Source organism: Mesoplodon densirostris, chromosome 6 (assembly GCF_025265405.1).
Source record: "Mesoplodon densirostris isolate mMesDen1 chromosome 6, mMesDen1 primary haplotype, whole genome shotgun sequence".
Taxonomy (NCBI): Eukaryota; Metazoa; Chordata; class Mammalia; order Artiodactyla; family Ziphiidae; genus Mesoplodon; species Mesoplodon densirostris.
The window spans coordinates 87,114,078-87,134,634 of NC_082666.1; positions in this window are offsets into that span (position 1 = coordinate 87,114,078).

Genomic DNA, 20,557 nt, shown 5'->3' on the forward strand with positions numbered 1-20,557 from the left:
TGCCTCACCCACTCATATTGTCTTGAACATATTCTATTTTTTTATTCTCTCCTATCCATGTGCTATGGTTGGTATCAAATCTTTTCCTCATCGTTGTAGACAATCCACTTAGTCAAAGCCTTGATGAGAACTGCCTTTACTGAGTTCCATAGTCTATATTTAAAGCCTCTTGCTCTGTGCTCCCACAACACTTTATGTAAATCTGTGTTAAACTAGGGTGACATATGTCTTGGTTTGCCCTGGAAAGTCTCTGTTTATGCTTGTGGTCCCATCTTTATTACTTTATAATGGTCACGCTAGTTACAACACTTATAACAGTTTTGCCTTATGTTGGAGTTAGATGTGTTTACGTCCTCATTGGACCAAGGATCCACCTTGAATCATCCAACGACTGGGCTATCTACTTCTGTTACCTTCATGACTGCCAGTTAAGGAAACTGGTGAATTTAATCTAATTTCCATATGAATAGAAAGGGTTGAAGATAGAGTGTGTTTTATAAGTAGCCCAGATACTAAGTGACTCATCTTTAGGGGGTTGCTGTTCTTTTCTCCTTTTTGGATAAATTTGACTCTGGTTATTTCTTGCATTTAGATAGTGGTAATGAAGAACACATCATGGAACTATGTATCTTAGAGCAAGGAAGGACCTTACTGATTAGCAGGTCACATCTCCTGCCTTCGCTCATGAAAATAATATTATAGTGAACACCTATTACCTTTTGGTCTCCACATCATTCCTTCCTCTTCTTTAGATAGTGGCACACTGATTTTCCTTTGGGGAACCTACCCCCCCCCCGCCCCCCCACCACCTAACTTTCAGTAGCAGGACCACTGAGACTAGGATGGGGCGAGTGAGGCACCTGGGGTGCAGTTAGGAGGCCCTCATTCTCAGGTTTGTGCATGAACAGGGTTGGCAATAACAGAGAGAGCCTTCTTAAATAATGTGCCCTGGATGCTTGCTTGCCTCAGGACCCTAGTCCTGGCCCAGTTTAGAGACAGTGAGTCTGACCCCAATCCCTGTCTCCAGGAATGGACGTCTGACCCAAGCCTGGTCAAAGAGGTTTCCCCACACCAAGAGGCAGTTATTGGACGCAGTCAAAACCAAGGAGATTCTACCCCGGGACTTGTATTGGGTCTCTTGGGAAAGCAGTCTGTCTCTTTGGTGCAGTTGGAACAGTGAGGATAGAAGCCTGGAAATGCCAGGACAGCCATGTGGGGCAGCCTGCAGGAGAATGGATCCACAGCCGAAAGAGGCAGATCCAGGAGTGGAGAAGAGCTGCATGCTAATGAATTATTTAAGCACCTGGATCCAGCTATCCTATTCATCCCAGAGCTTGAAGATACATAATCAAGAAATCTCTCTCTCTCTCTCTCTCTCTCTCTCTCTCTCTCTCTCTCTCTCTCTCTCTCTCTCTCTCTCTCTCACACACACACACACACACACACACACACACTTTTCTTTTTTTCTACATGCCGGGCTTGAGTCAAGTCTCTGTTTATTTGCAACTGAAAGAGTTCTGTCCATCAGTAGGAAGTGGGGAAGGCCCGTGGGAGTTGCTGCTTGCTCTTCGTCACACCGCTTTAGTCATGTGTGGAGAGTCAAGCTGGATCTACACTTTCCTGCACAGTATTTCTTCATTCCTCTCTACTATCTCTGATGTTTACCAGCAACCACATAATAGTTAAGGCACTGAACCGCTCATTTAAGTGCATTTGACAGAAATCACAAGTTAAAGATATTTAGGAACTAGGAGCCTATGCTTGATTTTTTAAAGAGAATTGTTATTTTTATATTAACATGCTGTTCAACTTATTATGTTAAGTAAATAAAGGCGCTGAAGCCAAAAGAGATAAGGTACAATGGGTCTAGGTCTCTGGATTTTTTGTTCAGTGATTTTTCAGTCCACCTCACTGCCTCTCAAAATAAGCAACTCCTCATTTTCATCTTCTAGCTAGATTTTGATCTGTTGTTGAGCTGCAGGGATCAGTTGGGTGTCTAGATTGTAGTTTATTACAGTGCCTACTCAGCTTCCAACCAAGCAGTAGTGATTGATTTTTTTCTCTCCCATTGGGGCACACAACTCGGTTTGCTAATGGTGACAAGTGACATTAAGAGACAAATGAGTTTAAATTAATGACCCTATGCTTGCAAACTACCTCAGGGAGGGCAAGTTCACTCTGATATTAGAGAGGTGCTTTTGCCATCTGCGATCAGTGAAGTTAATGAAAAAATCCAAAGGCCATCACAACTTCACACACTCCTGCATGCACATGCTCGAATCATCTGGAGGGCTTGCTAAAACACAGATTTCTGGGCCCCATCTCCAGAGTTCTGGATTCAGGAGGCCTGAGAATTTGCATTTCTAACAACCTGCATGGTGATGCTGATGCTGAAGGTCTGGTGAGCACAATTTGAGAACTGCTGCTCCATTATTATGAATGGAATTTGATCCAAACAAGGAATTAGTGTGCTATGCTAACAAAGCTGCAGAGTTGAGATAGATTTTCTTGTCCCATTTTCCATTTTGAACCCTTCAAACACAGACATGCTAGTAGAGTTCCTTTAAATAGCTGAAAGAATGCATATGGCAGTGGGATGTGTCATTCACAAGTAAGAAAACCAAGAGACATCTAATCTTGATTAACTTAGTTGTGACTCTTAGTTTTCCAGGCCCAGAAACTTTGTTGTTTCATTCATCTTTCAGGGATGGTGTGAATCCTCAGGAGACTGTTAAATAAGACTGGCTGCAAATTTATTATAGTCCCATGAAAAATAACAACAGATCAGAGAACTGTTGCTCTCATGTCCGTAGATAACACTTTCTCTTGCAGTAGGCAAGCTGCTATGAAAACCAAAATAATGTCAAATTACATCAAAAGTTTGCTTAGGGAGTGTGGCCTGAGCAAGACAAGTTCATCAAATTTTAGGAATTTTGATCATAGGCTGGCATGATGCACTCACCTCCGTTGGAGGAGAACCTTCCTTAAGGGGCATGTGTGCTCCCACCCCTTCACCAGGATCATCTTTGCTCGCTAAGTAGTGCCGGATAGACACTGCTAAAATGTGCTTGCCTGGCATGTTTTTCTACACACCAAGTTGGCAAGATGGTTTCTAGAATAGGTTAAGATACTTAGACAAGTTGAAAGCAAGGCTTGCTCTGGACATCAGGCCATTCTGTGCTGCTGTACTGATCTAATTCAGTATATCACAGACATGTCTACAAAACTTAAAAGTAGAGGAAGTGGACTTTCATCTGTGGATATGAGGAGAAGGCCTAATAGAATATGTGGGAAGTTCACCATTTTTAAAAATTTATTTTCTTATCCTTCATAATTCTAAAAACTTATACCCTACTCCATTAAATAATGCTATCCACCTATCAATTCTTGTCCCCTTGTCCATTAAGATTGATATAAAATTGAGTTAGTTTTTCTTGGGCCACACAGAAGTCTAAGACCTCCTCAAGAATTGTATGATGCTTGGATGCTTATGCTATTCTAGTCAAATAGTGGTTCTGATTTCTTGTTTGTTCTGAAGGGTTTCTCCTTTTCTGACGGGTTCTCTCTGCTCCATTCTGATCTGTATGTAGAGCAAAGACACTTTTCTTAATTTCCATCAAAACTGTTTACCTAAAACATTTCTTGTAGCTGGTGTTTCCTGAAATTTTAGGATGATAGGATAAGTATATAGCAAAGCATTCAGGATGGAATATTAGACAACTGTGTCCTAAAAGTGCTTCAGGATCCTATCATGAATTGAATTCCTCACTGGACTCCAGACTGCTATTTCATGCTACTTCTTCTTGGAATTTTCCTAATGACTCATCTTTGAGTCTGTAGAACATTCTGAATCTCAGAACAGTTTGACTCTCTTCTTTTCCCCCTGTCTGCCTCCATATCATTTCCTCAAGACCCTACCATCAAAATCAGAGTGGTCTAATATGGTAGTTTCTTAAAACAAAGACAGCTCTCCACAGTCCACTAACAATAATGCTTCGAAATAATGAATGAAACTCATATTTCAGGAAAGCTATATCATATTTTCCTGCACAGTCTCTGGCGAGTTCCTGTGATCTCTAGTTTGATAAAAATGGTACTGGTAGTCAATTGTGTAGTTTAAATCTCAGAGAGCAGCCACCTTCCCATGACTGTGGGCTTGTGGTACCTCCCTTAGTCAGGATCCTACCCCAAGTTATGTCTGCTAGGTATTACTATGGTATGGCTAGAATAGGATGAGAAGAACCCAATTAACAGAGCTATGAATGAAAATATTTGCAGTGTCCAGTCTGGTTACACGAATAGGTCTTATATTCCTCAAGAAAATTAAATTTTCCTGACATTGACACCCCAACATTCTAATCAAGATTTTTCCAGAATATTTTTGTGTGTGTTTTGTTGATATGTTATTGTTGATCTTTTGTCTGAAAAACAATTGAATCATGTTTATTTATCTTGTTTTTTATTGTATGGTATTATATTTTATTGTAGTTATTAATCCTAAGATTTATAGAGTATATTTTACTGGGCTTTCTGAATAAATTTTTTTCCTTTATTAATGATGATTAAAAATATTCCTTTCCGACACAGACCTACTAGAGCATGGACTTGAGGATATGGGGAGGGGGAAGGGTAAGCTGTGACAAAGTGAAAGAGCGGCATGGACATATATACACTACCAAACGTAATGGCTAGTGGGAAGCAGCCGCATAGCACAGGGAGATCAGCTCGGTTCTTTGTGACCGCCTGGAGGGGTGGGATAGGGAGGGTGGGAGGGAGACGCAAAAGGGAGGGGATATGGGAACATATGTATATGTATAACTGATTAAATTTGTAAAATAAAAAAAAAAAAGAAAAGATCTAAAACAAAACAGAGCAGACCACTTAACTTCAAGTTACAAAAAAAAAAAAAAAAAAAATATTCCTTTCCAATAGCCATCTCTTTTCTTTTTGCCTGCTTCTTGTATTATTGAATTATCTATCCAAGTTATCATGTTGAAAAATATTCTTTTATTTTTAATTTTCTAAGGTTTTAAAAACATTTTTAAAAATAAGGAATGGATAGTGAATGCTGTTGAATCCTTTGAAACATCTGAATGATTTAATTAAATGATTTATCTTTTTTTCTTATTAGGCCTGTTTTCTGAATAATTATGTTAAGAGATTTCCCACTACTGTGCCTGAATTCTTGGGATAAACCCGACTTAGTCATGGTGGCTAATTCTTTTGTACTAATGAATTCAGTTTGCAGTATTTATATTAATAAGTAAGATTTGTGTCTTTGTGTGTGTGTGTGTGTGTGTGTGTGCGCACGCGCGCACGTGCACTCTCCATGTCTAGTTTGGCCTTAGGGTTTGTTAGCTTATAAAAAAATTGAGTACTTTCTGTAGCACAAGAATGATCTGTTTTTTGAAAATCTGTATAATTTTTAGATAAACTACTTTTAAAAGTAGCTTTAAGATAAACTTTTAAATAATTTCCCTGTGATAGTCTTTTCATATTTAAAATTTTTAATTGAATCATTTAAGATAATATACTATTTTCCTCTAAACCCAAGTATTGTATCAAGATGTTCTTATTTTGGGAATTCCCTTGCGATCCAGTGGTTAGGACTTGGCACTTTCTTTGGTTGCTGGGGCCCAGGTTTGATCCCTGGTTGGGGAACTAAGATCTCACAAGCCGTGTGGCTTGGCCAAAAAAAAGGAAAAAAAAGTATCCTTATTTTTAGAATCGTAGAGTAGTTTCTATTTTCTTAACCTCTATTTTAATGTTTATTAGGCAAATCCTTTATTATTTATTTTATTCATCATTTATTATATTTCATTTTAAACCATTTTTTCTCATAGAAACAATGCTTGGGTTTTATTTAGCTGTTTTACAGTATTATAATTCATTATTTTTTTTCCTTTTAAAAAAAGGATTCTTTTTATCATGATTTTTATAGTAAAATTTTTAAAGTTACTTAATATCTTAAATTCTATGCTATTTCATGTATATTCTTACCTATAATAAAAGTTTTAACGATCATGAATTTACTTTTGTCCATAACTTGGATAGAATATTCGAGAGAATTAAGTATGTAAATTCATATACAGTTCTCCCATTTTCACTCTTCTAACAGTCTGTAACTGTCCTCTTGATTTCTTTTATGATCCATGGGTTTCTTTTATTTTGCAATTTAATTAATATTCTAATTTTATAAATAATCTCATGGACAATTGGAAGGTGTTTCTTTTGAAAATCTAAGGTTTTATATATATATATATATATATGTGTTGTATGTACCTATATCTATATACAAACAAAGGTATGCATATATATTTTATTTATTATATATCTATATCTGTTGCTTTTTAAAACCACATTATTCAAATTATATCTTTATTTTTTAAAAACATATTTTAGACTCAAAAGACTTAAAAAAGGGGTACATAAAAATTTCCCACAATAATTGTTTTCCTGGAGTGTCTGTTTTTTCTTTTCTTTTTTAAAAAAAATGTATTTATTTTTGGCTGCATTGGGTCTTCGTTGCTGCATGCAGGCTTTTTCTAGTTGTGGCGAGCGAGGGCTACTCTTTGTTGTGGTGTGCGGGCTTCTCATTGAGGTGACTTCTCTTTGTTGCAGAGCACAGGCTCTAGGCGCGCTGGCTTCAGTAGTTGCGGCACGCGAGCTCAGTAGTTGTGGCTCATGGGCTATAGAGCGCAGGCTCAGTAGTTGTGGTGCACGGGCTTAGTTGCTCTGCGGCATGTGGGATCTTCCCGGACCAGGGCTTGAACCTGCATCCCCTGCATTGGCAGGCGGATTCTTAACCACTGTGCCACCAGGGAGGCCCTTTGTTAGTTTTTAACTGTAGTGTTTTGATGCTTTGTTACTTAGTTAGATCTTTGGAGCTAACTGCCTTATTTCCTCTGGATGTTTATAGGGTTTTATTTTTATCTTTTTAATTAAATAATTTAACATTTGCCTGAACATAGACATTTGTGGGGTTCTTTTCAACAGTTTTTCTAGGAACACAATCAATTCCTTTGATTTGACTGTCCTATTATTTTCAAAAACTTCTTATTTTGAAATAATTTTAGATTTACAGAAGAGTTGCAAAGGTAGTATGGAGAGTTCCCATGTACTCTTCATCCAGATTTACCTAATTTTAACATCTTATATAACCACGGTATATTTATCAAAATTAATAAATTAACATTAATGCAATATATTAACTAAACTACAGACTTTACTTAGATTTCACCAGTTTTCCACCATTGTTCTTTTTCTCTTCCAGGATTTAATGCATTTAGGTGTCATGCCTCCTTGGAATCCTCCAATGTATGACAGTGTTTCATGACCTTGATACTTTTGATAAGTATATTCAGTCAGTTTTCAAAACTAGCAATGGAATGCATTCTTCATCTGTGATTTCTGCCTCTATTCGAATCACTGACATTTTCCCCCTGGGGAACATATATAATTAATAGGTTTGATCTCCACTGTCTCATTCCTTATCTGTCATTTTCTTTCAAAGATTTTCTTTTCTCTACCTCTATAAATTTGGACAGTGTTGGGGGCTTCCCTGGTGGCGCAGTGGTTGAGAGTCTGCCTGCCGATGCAGGGGACATGGGTTCGTGCCCCGGTCCGGGAGGATCCCACGTGCCGCGGAGCGGCTGGGCCCGTGAGCCATGGCCGCTGAGCCTGTGCATCTGGAGCCTGTGCCCCACACTGGGAGAGGCCACAACAGTGAGAGGCCCGCGTACCGCAAAAAAAAAAAAAAAAATTTGGACAGTGTTTCTCATGTTTGTCTTTCACTTCAATTTTTTGATTATTTGCAATATCACTCTCTCCTTTATCACCATTAATAATTAAAAGCTTGGCCAGTCTAAAGGTGATTTAGTTGTAACACTTTCTTTTTTTAATTTTTTTAATTTTTTAACACCTTTATTGGACTATAATTGCTTTACAATGGTGTGTTAGTTTCTGCTTTATAACAAAGTGAATCAGTTATACATATACATATGTCCCCATATGTCTTCCCTCTTGCGTCTCCCTCCCTCCCACCCTCCCTATCCCACCCCTCTAGGTGGTCACAAAGCACCGAGCTGATCTCCCTGTGCAATGCGGCTGCTTCCCACTAGCTATCTGTTTTACATTTCAGAGGGTATATATGTCCATGACACTCTCTCACTTTGTCACAGCTTACCCTTCCACCTCCCCATATCCTCAAGTCCATTCTCTAGTAGGTCTGTGTCTTTATTGCTGTCTTGCCTCTAGGTTCTTCATGACCATTTTTTTTCTTTTTTTTTTTTTTAGATTCCATATATATGTCTTAGCATACGGTATTTGTTTTTCTCTTTCTGACTTACTTCACTCTGTATGACAGACTCTAGGTCCATTCACCTCACTACAAATAACTCAATTTTGTTTCTTTTTATGGCTGAGTAATATTCCATTGTATATATGTGCTACATCTTCTTTATCCATTCATCTGTTGATGGACACTTAGGTTGCTTCCATGTCCTGGCTATTGTAAATAGAGATGCAGTGAACATTTTGGTCCATGTCTCTTTTTGAATTATGGTTTTCTCAGGGTATATGCCCAGTGGTGAGATTGATGGATCGTATGGTAGTTCTATTTTTAGTATTTTAAGGAACCTCCATACTGTTCTCCATAGTGGCTGTATTAATTTACATTCCCACCAAGAGTGCAAGAGGGTTCCCTTTTCTCCACATGCTCTCCAACATTTATTGTTTGTAGATTTTCTGATGATGGCCATTCTGACCAGTGTGAGATGATATCTCATTGTAGTTTTGATTTGCATTTCTCTAATGATTAATGATGTTGAGCATTCTTTCATGTGTTTGTTGGCAGTTTGTATATCTTCTTTGGAGAAATGTCTATTTAGATCTTCTGCCCATTTTTGGATTGGGTTGTTTGTTTGGTTTTTTTTTTTATCTTGAGCTGCATGAGCTGCTTGTAAATTTTGTAGATGAATCCTTTGTCAGTTGCTTCATTTGCAAATATTTTTTTCCCATTCTGAGGGTTGTCTGTTCGTCTTGTTTATGGTTTCCTTTGCTGTGCAAAAGCTTTGAAGTTTCATTAGGTCGCATTTGTTTATTTGTGTTTTTATTTCCATTTCTCTAGGAGGTGGGTCCAAAAGGATCTTGCTGTGATTTATGTCATAGAGTGTTCTGCCTATGTTTTCCTCTAAGAGTTTGATAGTGTCTGGCCTTACATTTAGGTCTTTAATCTATTTTGAGTTTTTTGTGTATGGTGTTAGGGAGTGTTCTAATTTCATCCTCTTATATGTACCTGTCCAGTTTTCCCAGCACCACTTATTGAAGAGGCTGTCTTTTCTCCACTGTATATTCTTGCCTCCTTTATCAAAGATAAGTTGACCATATGTGTGTGTGTTTATCTCTGGGCTTTCTATCCTGTTCCATTGATCTATCTTTCTCTTTTTGTGCCAGTACCATACTGTCTTGATTACTGTAGCTTTGTAGTATAGTCTGAAGTCAGGGAGCCTGATTCCTCCAACTCCGTTTTTCTTTCTCAAGATTGCTTTGGCTCTTTGGGGTCTTTTGTGTTTCCATACAAATTGTGAAATTTTTTGCACTAGTTCTGTGAAAAATGCCAGTGGTAGTTTGATAGGGATTGCATTGAATCTGTAGATTGCTTTGGATAGTAGAGTCATTTTCACAATGTTGATTCTTCCAATCCAAGAACATGGTATATCCCTCCAACTATTTGTATCATCTTTAATTTCTTTCATCAGTGTCATAATTTTCTGCATACAGGTCTTTTGTCTCCTTAGGTAGGTTTATTCCTATATATTTTATTCTTTTTGTTGCAGTGGTAAATGGAAGTGTTTTCTTAATTTCACTTTCAGATTTTTCATCATTAGTGTATAGGAATGCTAGAGATTTCTGTGCATTAATTTTGTATCCTGCTACTTTACCAAATTCATTGATTAGCTCTAGTAGTTTTCTGGTAGCATCTTTAGGATTCTCTATGTATAGTATCATGTCATCTGCAAACAGTGACAGCTTTACTTCTTCTTTTCCGATTTGGATTCCTTTTATTTCCTTTTCTTCTCTGATTGCTGTGGCTAAAACTTCCAAAACTATGTTGAATAATAGTGGTGAGAGTGGACAACTTTGTCTTGTTCCTGATCTTAGTGGAAATGGTATCAGATTTTCACCATTGAGAATGGTGTTGGCTCTGGGTTTGTCATATATGGCCTTTATGATGTTGAGGAAAGTTCCCTCTATGCCTACTTTCTGGAGCGTTTTTTATCATAAATGGGTGTGGAATTTTGAGAAAGCTTTCTCTGCATCTATTGAGATGATCATATGGTTTTTCTCCTTCAATTTGTTAATATGGTGTATCACATTGATTGATTTGCATATATTGAAGAATCCTTGCATTCCTGGGATAAACCCCACTTGGTCATGGTGTACGATCCTTTTAATGTGCTATTGGATTCTGTTTGCTACTATTTTGTTGAGGACTTTTGCATCTATGTTCATCAGTGATATTGGCCTTAGTTTTCTTTCTTTATGACATCTTTGTCTGTTTTTGGTGTCAGGGTGATGGTGGCCTCATAGAATGAGTTTGGGAGTGTGCCTCCCTCTGCTATATTTTGGAAGAGTTTGAGAAGGATAGGTGTTAGCTCTTCTCTAAATGTTTGAAAGAATTCGCCTGTGAAGCCATCTGGTTCTGGGCGTTTGTTTGTTGGAAGATTTTTAATCACAGTTTCAATTTCAGTGCTTGTGATTGATCTTTTCGTATTTTCTACTTCTTCCTGGTTCAGTCTTGGAAGGTTTTGCATTTCTAAGAATTTGTACATTTCTTCCAGGTTGTCCATTTTATTGGCATACAGTTGCGTGTAGTAATCTTTTATGATCCTTTGTATTTCTGCAGTGTCAGTTGTTACATCTCCTTTTTTATTTCTTATTCTATTGGTTTGAGTCTTCTCCCTTTTTTTCTTTGTGAGTCTGGCTAATGGTTTATCAATTTTGTTTATCTTCTCAGAGAACCAGCTTTTAGTTTTACTGATCTTTGCTGTCATTTCCTTCATTTCTTTTTCATTTATATCTGATCTGATCTTTATGATTTTTTTCCTTCTGCTAATTTTGGGGGTTTTTTGTTCTTCTTTCTCTAATTGCTTTAGGTGTAAGGTTAGGTTGTTTATTTGAGATGTTTCTTGTTTCTTAGGGTAGGATTGTATTGCTATAAACTTCCCTCTTAGAACTGCTTTTGCTGCATGCCAGAAGTTTTGGGTTGATGCGTTTTCATTGTCATTTGTTTCTAGATATTTTTTGATATCATCTTTGATTTCTTCAGTGATCTCTTTGTTATTAAGTAGTGTATTGTTTAGCCTCCATGTGTTTGTATTTTTTACAGATTTTTTCCTGTAATTGATATCTAGTCACATAGCATTGTGGTCGGAAAAGATACTTGATACAATTTCAATTTTCTTAAATTTACCAAGGCTTGATTTGTGACCCAAGATATGATCTATCCTGAAGAATGATCCATGAGCAATTGAGAAGAATGTGTATTCTGTTGTTTTGGTATGGAACGTCCTATAAATATCAATGAAGTCCATCTTGTTTAATGTATCATTTAAAGCTTGTGTTTCCTTATTTATTTTCATTTTGGATGATCTGTCTATTGGTGAAAGTGGGGTGTTAAAGTCCCCTACTATGATTGTGTTACTGTCGATTTCTCCTTTTATGGCTGTTAGTATTTGCCTTATGTATTGAGGTGCTCCTATGTTGGGTGCATAAATATTTACAATTGTTATATCTTCTTCTTGGATCAATGCCTTGATCATTATGTAGTGTCCTTCTTTGTGTCTTTTAATAGTCTTTATTTTAAAGTCTATTTTGTCTGATATGAGAATTGCTACTCCAGCTTTCTTTTGATTTCCATTTGCATGGAATATCTTTTTCCATCCCCTCACTTTCAGTCTGTATGTGTCTCTAGGTCTGAAGTGGGTCTCTTGTAGACAGCATATATACAGGTCTTGTTTTTGTATCCATTCAGCCAATCTGTGTCTTTTGGTGGGAGCATTTAAACCATTTACATTTAAGGTAATTATCGATATGTATGTTCCTATTATCATTTTCTTAATTATTTTGGGTTTGTCATTGTAGGTCTTTTCCTTCTCTTGTGTTTCCTGCCTAGAGAAGTTCCTTTAGCATTTGTTGTAAAGCTGGTTTGGTGGTGCTGAATTCTCTTAGCTTTTGCTTCTCTGTAAAGGTTTTAATTTCTCCATCAAACCTGAGTGAGATCCTTGCTGGGTAGAGTAATCTTGGTTGCAGGTTTTTCTCCTTCATCACTTTAAATATGTCCTGCCACTCCCTTCTGGCTTGCAGAATTTCCACTGAAAGATCAGCTGTTAACCTCATGGGGATTCCCTTGTGTATTATTTGTTTTTCCCTTGCTGCTTTTAATATTTTTTCTTTGTATTTATTTTTTGATAGTTTGATTAGTATGTGTCTTGGTGTGTTTCTCCTTGGATTTATCCTGTATGGGACTCCTAGTGCTTCCTGGACTTGATTAAGTATTTCCTTTCCCATATTAGGGCAGTTTTCAACTATAATCTCTTCAAATATTTTCTCAGTCCCTTTCTTTTTCTCTTCTTCTTTTGGGACCCCTATAATTAGAATGTTGGTGCATTTAATGTTGTCCCAGAGGTCTCTGAGACTGTCCTCAGTTCTTTTCATTCTTTTTCTTTATTCTGCTCTGTAGTAGTTATTTCCACTATTTTATCTTCCAGGTCACTTATCCGTTCTTCTGCCTCAGTTATTCTGCTATTGATCCCTTCTAGAGAATTTTTAGCTTCATTTATTGTGTTGTTCATCACTGTTTGTTTGTTCTTTAGTTCTTCTAGGTCTTTGTTAAATGTTTCTTGTATTTTCTCTGTTCTATTTCCAAGATTCTGGATCATCTTTACTATCATTATTCTGAATTCTTTTTCAGGTAGACTGCCTTTTTCCTCTTCATTTGTTAGGTCTGGTGGGTTTTTGCCTTGCTCCTTCATCTGCTCTGTGTTTTTCTGTCTTCTCATTTTGCTTAAGTTACTGTGTTTGTGGTCTCTTTTTCGCAGGCTGCAGGTTCATGGTTCCCGTTGTTTTTGGTGTCTGTCCCCAGTGGCTGAGGTTGGTTCTGTGGGTTGTGTAGGCTTCCTGGTGGAGGGGACTAGAGCCTGTGTTCTGGTGGAAGAGGCTGGATCTTGTCTTTTTGGTGGGCAGGTCCACGTCTGGTGGTGTGTTTTGGGGTGTCTGTGGCCTTATTATGATTTTAGGCAGCCTCTCTGCTAATGGATGGGTTGCGTTCCTGTCTTGCTAGTTGTTTGGCATACGGTGTCCAGCACTGTAGTTTGCTTGTTGTTGAGTGAAGCTGGGTCTTGGTGTTGTGATGGAGATCTCTGGGAGATTTTTGCCGTTTGATATTATGTGGATCTGGGAGGTCTCTTGTGGACCAGTGTTCTGAAGTTGGCTCTCCCACATCAGAAGCACAGCCCTGATACCTGGCTGGAGCACCAAGAGCCTTTCATCCACACGGCTCAGAATAAAAGAGAAAAAATATATAAAGAAAGAACGAAGGTAAAATAAAATAAAGTACAATAAAATAGAATAAATTTATTAAAATAAAAAATAATTATTAAAAAAATTTTTAAGAAGAAAAAAACAAAACAAAACAAAAAACGGACAGACAGAACCCTAGGATAAATGGTAAAAGCAAAGCTATACAGACAAAGTCACACACAGAAGCATACACATATACACTCAGAAAAAGAGAAAAAGGGAAAAAAATATATATATATCTTTGCTCCCAATGTCCACCTCCTCAATTTGGGATGATTCCTTGTCTGTTCGTGTATTCCACAGATGCAGGGTACATCAGGTTGATTGTGGAGATTTAATCCGCTGCTACTGAGGCTGCTGGGAAAAAGTTCTCTTTCTCTTCTTTCTGCGCACAGCTCTCGGGGTTTAGCTTTGGAATTTGCCCCGCCTCTGTGTGTAGGTCACCTGACGGCGTCTTTTCTTCGCTCAGACAGGACTGGGTTAAAGGAGCCGCTGCTTCGGGGGCTCTGGCTCACTCAGGCCTGGGGGGAGCGAGGGGTACGGATGTGGGGTGAGCCTGCAGCAGCAGAGGCCGGCGTGACATTGCACCATCCTGCGGCTCGCCATGTGTTCTCCCGGGGAAGTGGTCCCTGGATCACGGGACCTTGGCAGTGGCAGGCTGCACAGGCTCCCCGGAAGGGAGGTGTAGAGAGTGACCTGTGCTTGCACACAGGCTTCTTGGTGGCGGCAGCAGCAGCCTTAGCATCTCATGCCCGTCTCTGGGGTCTGTGCTTTTAGCCGCGGCTCGCGCCCATCTCTGGAGCTTGTTTAGGCCGTGCTCTGAATCCCCTCTTCTTGCGCACCAGGAAACAAAGAGCAAGAAAAAGTCTCTTGCCTTTTAGGCAGCTCCAGACTTTTCCCGGACTCCCTCCAGGCTAGCCGTGGTGCAGTAACTCCTTCAGGCTGTGTTCACGCTGCCAGTCCTCTCCCTGCGATCCGACCGAAGCCCGAGCCTCAGTTCCCAGCCCCCGCCCGCCCCAGCGGGTGAGCAGACAAGCCTCTTGGGCTGGTGAGTGCTGGTCGGCACGATCCTCTGTGCGGGAATCTCTCCGCTTTGCCCTCCGCACCCCTGTGGCTCCACTCTTCTCCGTGGCTATGAAGCTTCCTCCGTCCACCACCCGCAGTCTCCGCCCGCAAAGGGGCTTCTTAGTGTGTGGAAACTTTTCCTCCTTCACAGCTCCTTCCCACTGGTGCAGGTCCCGTCCCTGTTCTTTGTCTCTGTTTTTTCTTTTTTTCTTTTGCTCTACCCAGGTTCGTGGGGAGTTTCTTGCCTTTTGGGAGGTCTGAGGTCTTCTGCCAGCGTTCAATAGGTGTTCTGTAGGAGCTGCTCCACATGCAGATGTATTTCTGATGTATTTGTGGAGAGGAAGGTGATCTCCGCATCTTACTCTTCTGCCATCTTGAAGCTCCTCCTAACACTTTCTTATCTAACATTTTATTTTAGCTTGAAATCTGTGCCTTGCATCTACTATAATTATTATATTAATTATAAATAAACTTAGCTTATTGTCTTCATTATATGCTCATGTTTCATAAAGCAGAAAGTCATAAGGCTAAAAGAGAATACAGTAGACATAAAGAGATTGATGTAGATCATCATCTGATCCAGGATCCCATGTACCTTCTAGTTGTTACATCTCTTTGGTCTCCTTTAATCTGCGACAGTTCCTTAGTCTTTTGGTATTTCCTCACCATAACACATTTAAAGAGTCCTGGCCAGTACTCAATCTGGATTTCTCTGATATTGCCTCATGATTAAATTCAGATTATGAATTTTGGCCAAGAGTATCACCCAAATGATGTTGTGTCCTTCTCAGTACCTCATAATCCAGAGGCATATGCTGTTGACGTCTGATTACTGGTGATCACTTTGGCGACTGGTTAAGATGGTGTCTTCCAGATTTCTCCACTGTAGAGTGACTGTTTTTCTCTTTGTAATTAATAAGTGTCTTGAGGGAGATACTTTGAGACTATGTCAGTATACTTAGTGGCATTCTTTGCCCACTAATATTAGCATTCATCAATGATGGTACTGACACCGGTTTTAATGCCTATTGATTAATCTTGCCTGAAGCATTTATTACTGTGGTGTTTGCTGAATTGGTGATTTTTAAATTTTCATCATTCAGTCTAAATCTGTTTGTTGGAATTCTATTGTAGTGAAAACTTTCCCTTCTTCTCCATTTATTTGCTTATACAACTATTTATTTATACAGTATGCACTCACAGATGTTCATTACAATTATTATTTATTTTGTGACCCAGATCAAAGTGACCCAGATTTGACCATTGGCAACTCCTTCCAGAAGTGTCCTGTGTTTGATAATCTTTTAAATTGGAAACCTCTTTTATATCCCCCCCCAATTTTATTATTAAAATGTTCAAACATACGAAAAGTTAGTTGCAGGTTGGGCTAAGTGGCCTGGTCAGAGAATTTCCTGTGAGCAAGATTTTAATGGTGGTAAGGTGGAGAGAATATCCAGATATTGGAAACTTTGGGGCCTCTATGTAAGGGGTGACCCCCAAAACAAAAAGGAAACGATAGCTCTGGAATGAGAAATTAAATAAAACCAGCAAGTGTTCCTACAGCGCCTAAATGATGTAGGGCCTCATTTTTGGATGGACGCTTAACCTACTTCACACTTTTGTATAGGATCAAAGCGGATGAATGGGTGAGTAAATGTAGGGAACTAGGAACTTGTCTCTCCCTTCCTTCTGGAAAGGCTTTACTGACTTTCTCTGCAGTGGAAACTTAGCCAGAGACAGTTAGCACTCAAAGTGGGTTGCCTATGTTTCCATCATCCCAGTTCACATTGGAAATGTGTCTGTTTTCTGAGAAACCATTGAGTTCAATCTAAATTTCTCATTACCATTTAGTGAAAGAGGGACTGCAGTTGACTGTAACAGATAAAGGACAATTGCTTATTTTTCAATCAATTCTTATTGATTTGGGAGACACAGAGTCCTTAATTGTATGTGTGCTTCATCTTCCCATTGGAAATTTCTACTTCAGCTGATAAATAGATTCTAGTTTAAATTACAATGCAATATCCTTATGTGCACTGTAGAAAGAAGCTTTAAGCCTTTCATATCCTTGAGATGAGACCCTACAGAATGAGCAAACCTTTCTCTTGCTGATATTAGCCATCTTGCCTGTCAGTATAGGCTCTGAAACCAGACTGCTTGGGGTTTGAATCCCAGCTCAATCATTTACTACCTTTGTAACTTTGGGTGAACTACTTCACCTCTTGATGTCTCAGTTTCTTCATCTGTGAAATGGGAGTAACAGTAGTACTACCTACCTCTTGGGGCTATTGTAAAGATTAAATAAGGATAATTCATATAAAACATTTAGTTTCGAGCCTGGATTCTTTTGTTTTTTCCCTTCTTCCCTGAAACCAAAGTGCAAGTTGCCACCACTTCATGGCTGAGCCAGCAAGTCTCATTTCATTTTCCTTGAATTCTTAAAAAAAATTTTGTTGAAATATATTTTTATATGCTTGCTTTTGCTTTTCAACATTTCTGATCGTACTGTCGATAAAAAAGTGTACACTGTTTTTATTCACATATCACTTATTTTTCTTTTTATTTTGACATACTTGCAAATGATGGTAGATTGATTCTATATTTGTGCTATATACATTTCTCATAAATATGTATATTCCTATATATATATGTATATGTACACATATATAATGTTTGTTTGCAATTGATTCACAAAAATGGGAACACTGAGATCAAAGGCATGAATTATTTTTAGGATTATGATGCAGCTTTTAGTAGTTTGGTAGATGTTTATACTAGTAATTTTCTTTAATTCCTTCTTTTAAAAATCAGATCTTATTTTGGTATATCATGTGAAAACAGCATTTAAATTTTCTTTTTTTTTTTGCCAAATGTGTATTTCTAAATTATTTCATCCACAAATACCTCATTATTTATCTTTAAAAGTTAAAGATTTTTAGTATAACCATAATAGCATTATCTCACCTAAATTTTTAGAACGATTTTAAATTAGAGATAATTATAAATTCATATGTAATTGTACAAAAAAATTCTGTATATCCTTTACCCAGTTTTCCCCAGTAGTAACATCTTGCATAATCATGGTGCAGTATCACAACCAGGAAATTTATATTAATAAAATCTATTGCACATTAAAATTTTTTAACACTAATTCTTTAATAACATTAAATACAAAGGTAGTGTTCAAATTTCCGTGTTGTCTCATAATATTTTCACAGTTGCTTTATTATAATCAGGAGGGTCCTCACAGTCTCAAGCATGAAACAAACAAACCTTCTCTTACTATTTGCTGCCTTACGCAGCCTAGCATGGATATGTAAATTGCAAACCCTCTCTATACCAGGTGTGAGAATGGAAAAGGACAGAGGGATAAAGAGAACCCTATCTAGTCACAATTATTATCCCCGATCTGAAGGTAACAAAACTGAAGTGCATGAGAGATAAGTACTTGAGTAAGACCCACAGAAGGCCAGTGCCACAGCTGGAATTCTAATCCAAGACTTTTTGTGTTTTCTGTGACAGCATGAGAGATCCATGGGAGCTCTGAGGAAAGTTTTTTGTAAAAATTCTGGACAGTTTACAACCCGCAGGACTGGTGGGACTCAAATATTGCTGATGCAGCTTTGTGTGTTCTGGTACACCGACATCGAGAGGTAGTTGGGCCATAGACGAAAGGACATGGGACTTGGCTTTAAGGACACAGGATCTACCCTGATCCCATCATTTGCTAGTGGTGAACTTTGGGCAGGTCATTTAATCTTTTTGAAATTCTATATTTCATCTACACAGCAGGAATATGAGAGCCTATTTTATAGTTTTACTGGCTGGTGACACAAGATAATATTTGTGAAGCTGCCTAGCACATCACAGAAATGCTACTTCAACCAGAATGCTTGGTAAAAAGCAAAAAACAAATGCTGCAGAAAACGTTATTCGATGTTAGCAATGAGGCTGAAAATTTGAAGACTATTTTTTTTAATTAAAAATATATTTTCAATAGATCTTTATTGGAGTATAATTGCTTCACAATACTGTGTTAGTTTCTGTTGCACAACAAAGTGAGTGAGCCATATGCGTACACATGTCCCCATATCTCCTCCCTCTTGAGCCTCCCTCCCATCCTCCCTATCCCACCACACTAGGTCATCGCAAAGCACCGAGCCAATTTCCCTGTGCTACGCTGCTGCTTCCCACCAGCCAACTGTTTTACATTCGGTAGTGTATATATGTCGATGCTACTCTCACTTTGCCCCAGCTTTGCCCTCCCACCCCACCCCATGTCCTCAGGTCCATTTTCTGTGTCTACCTCTTTATTCCTGCCCTGCCACTAGGTTCATCAGGACCGCTTTTTTAAATTCCATATATATGTGTTAGCATACAGTATTTGTTTTTCTCTTTCTGACTTACTTGATTTTGTATGACAGACATTAGGTCCATCCACCTCACTACAAATAACTCAATTTCATTTCTTTTTATGGCTGAGTAATATTCCATTGCGTATATGTGCCACATCTTCTTTATCCATTCATCTGGAAGTGTACACTTAGGTTGCTTCCATGTCCTGGCTATTGTAAATACTGCTGCAATGAACATTGTGGTACATGTCTCTCTCTTTTTTTTTTTTTTGTGGTACGCGGGCCTCTCACTGCTGTGGCTTCTCCCATTGCGGAGCACAGGCTCCGGACGCGCAGGCTCAGTGGCCATGGCTCATGGGCCTAGCCGCTCCGCGGCATGTGGGATCTTCCCAGACCGGGGCACGAACCTGTGTCCCCTGCATCGGCAGGCGGACTCTCAACCACTGCACCACCAGGGAAGCCCACATGTCTCTTTTTGACTTATGGTTTTCTCAGGGTATATGCCCAGTAGTGGGATTGCTGGGTCATATGGTAGTTCTATTTTTAGTTTTTTAAAGAACCTCCATACTGTGTTCTGTAGTGGTTTTATCAATTTACGTTCCCACCAACAGCACAGAAGGATTCCCTTTTCACCACACACTTTCCAGCATTTATTGTTTCTAGATTTTGATAATGGCCATTCTGACCCGTGTGAGGGTGATACCTTATTGTAGTTTTGATTTTCATTTCTCTAATAATTTGTGATGTTGAGAATCTTTTCATGTGCCTCTTGACCATCTGTATGTCTTCCTTGGTGAAATGTCTACTTAGGTCTTCTGCCCATTTTTGGATTGGGTTATTTGTTATTTTGATATTGAGCTCCATGAGCTGTTTGTGTATTTTGGAGATTAATCCTTTGTCTGTTGTTTCATTTGCAAATATTTTCTCCCATTCCGTGGGTTGTCTTTTTGTCTTGTTTATGGTTTCCTTTGCTGTGCAAAAGCTTTTAAGTTTAATTAAGTTCCATTTGTTTATTTTTGTTTTTATTTCCGTTACTCTAGGAGGTGGGTCAAAAAAGATCTTACTGTGGTTTATGTCATAGAGTGTTTCTCCTATGTTTTCCTCTAAGATTTTTATAGTGTCTGGTCCTGCATTTAAGTCTTTAAGCCATTTGGAGTTTATTTTTGTGTATGGTGTTAGGGAGTGTTCTAATTTCACTCTTTTACATATATCTGTCCAGTTTTCCCAGCACCACGTATTGAAGAGGCTGTCTTTTCTCCATTGTATGTTCTTGCATCCTTTGTTGTAAATTAGGTGCCCATATGTGCGTGACTTTATCTCTGGGCATTCTGTCATGTACTATTGATCTATATTTCTGTTTTTGTGCCTGTACTATACTATTTTGATTACTGTAGCTTTGTGGTATAGTCTGAAGTCAGGGAGCCTGATTCCTCCAACTCTGTTTTTCTTTCTCAAGATTGCTTGGGCTCTTTGGGGTCTTTTGTGTTTCCATACAAATTGTAAAATTTTTTGTTCTAATTCTGTGAAGAATGCCATTGGTAGTTTGTTAGGAATTG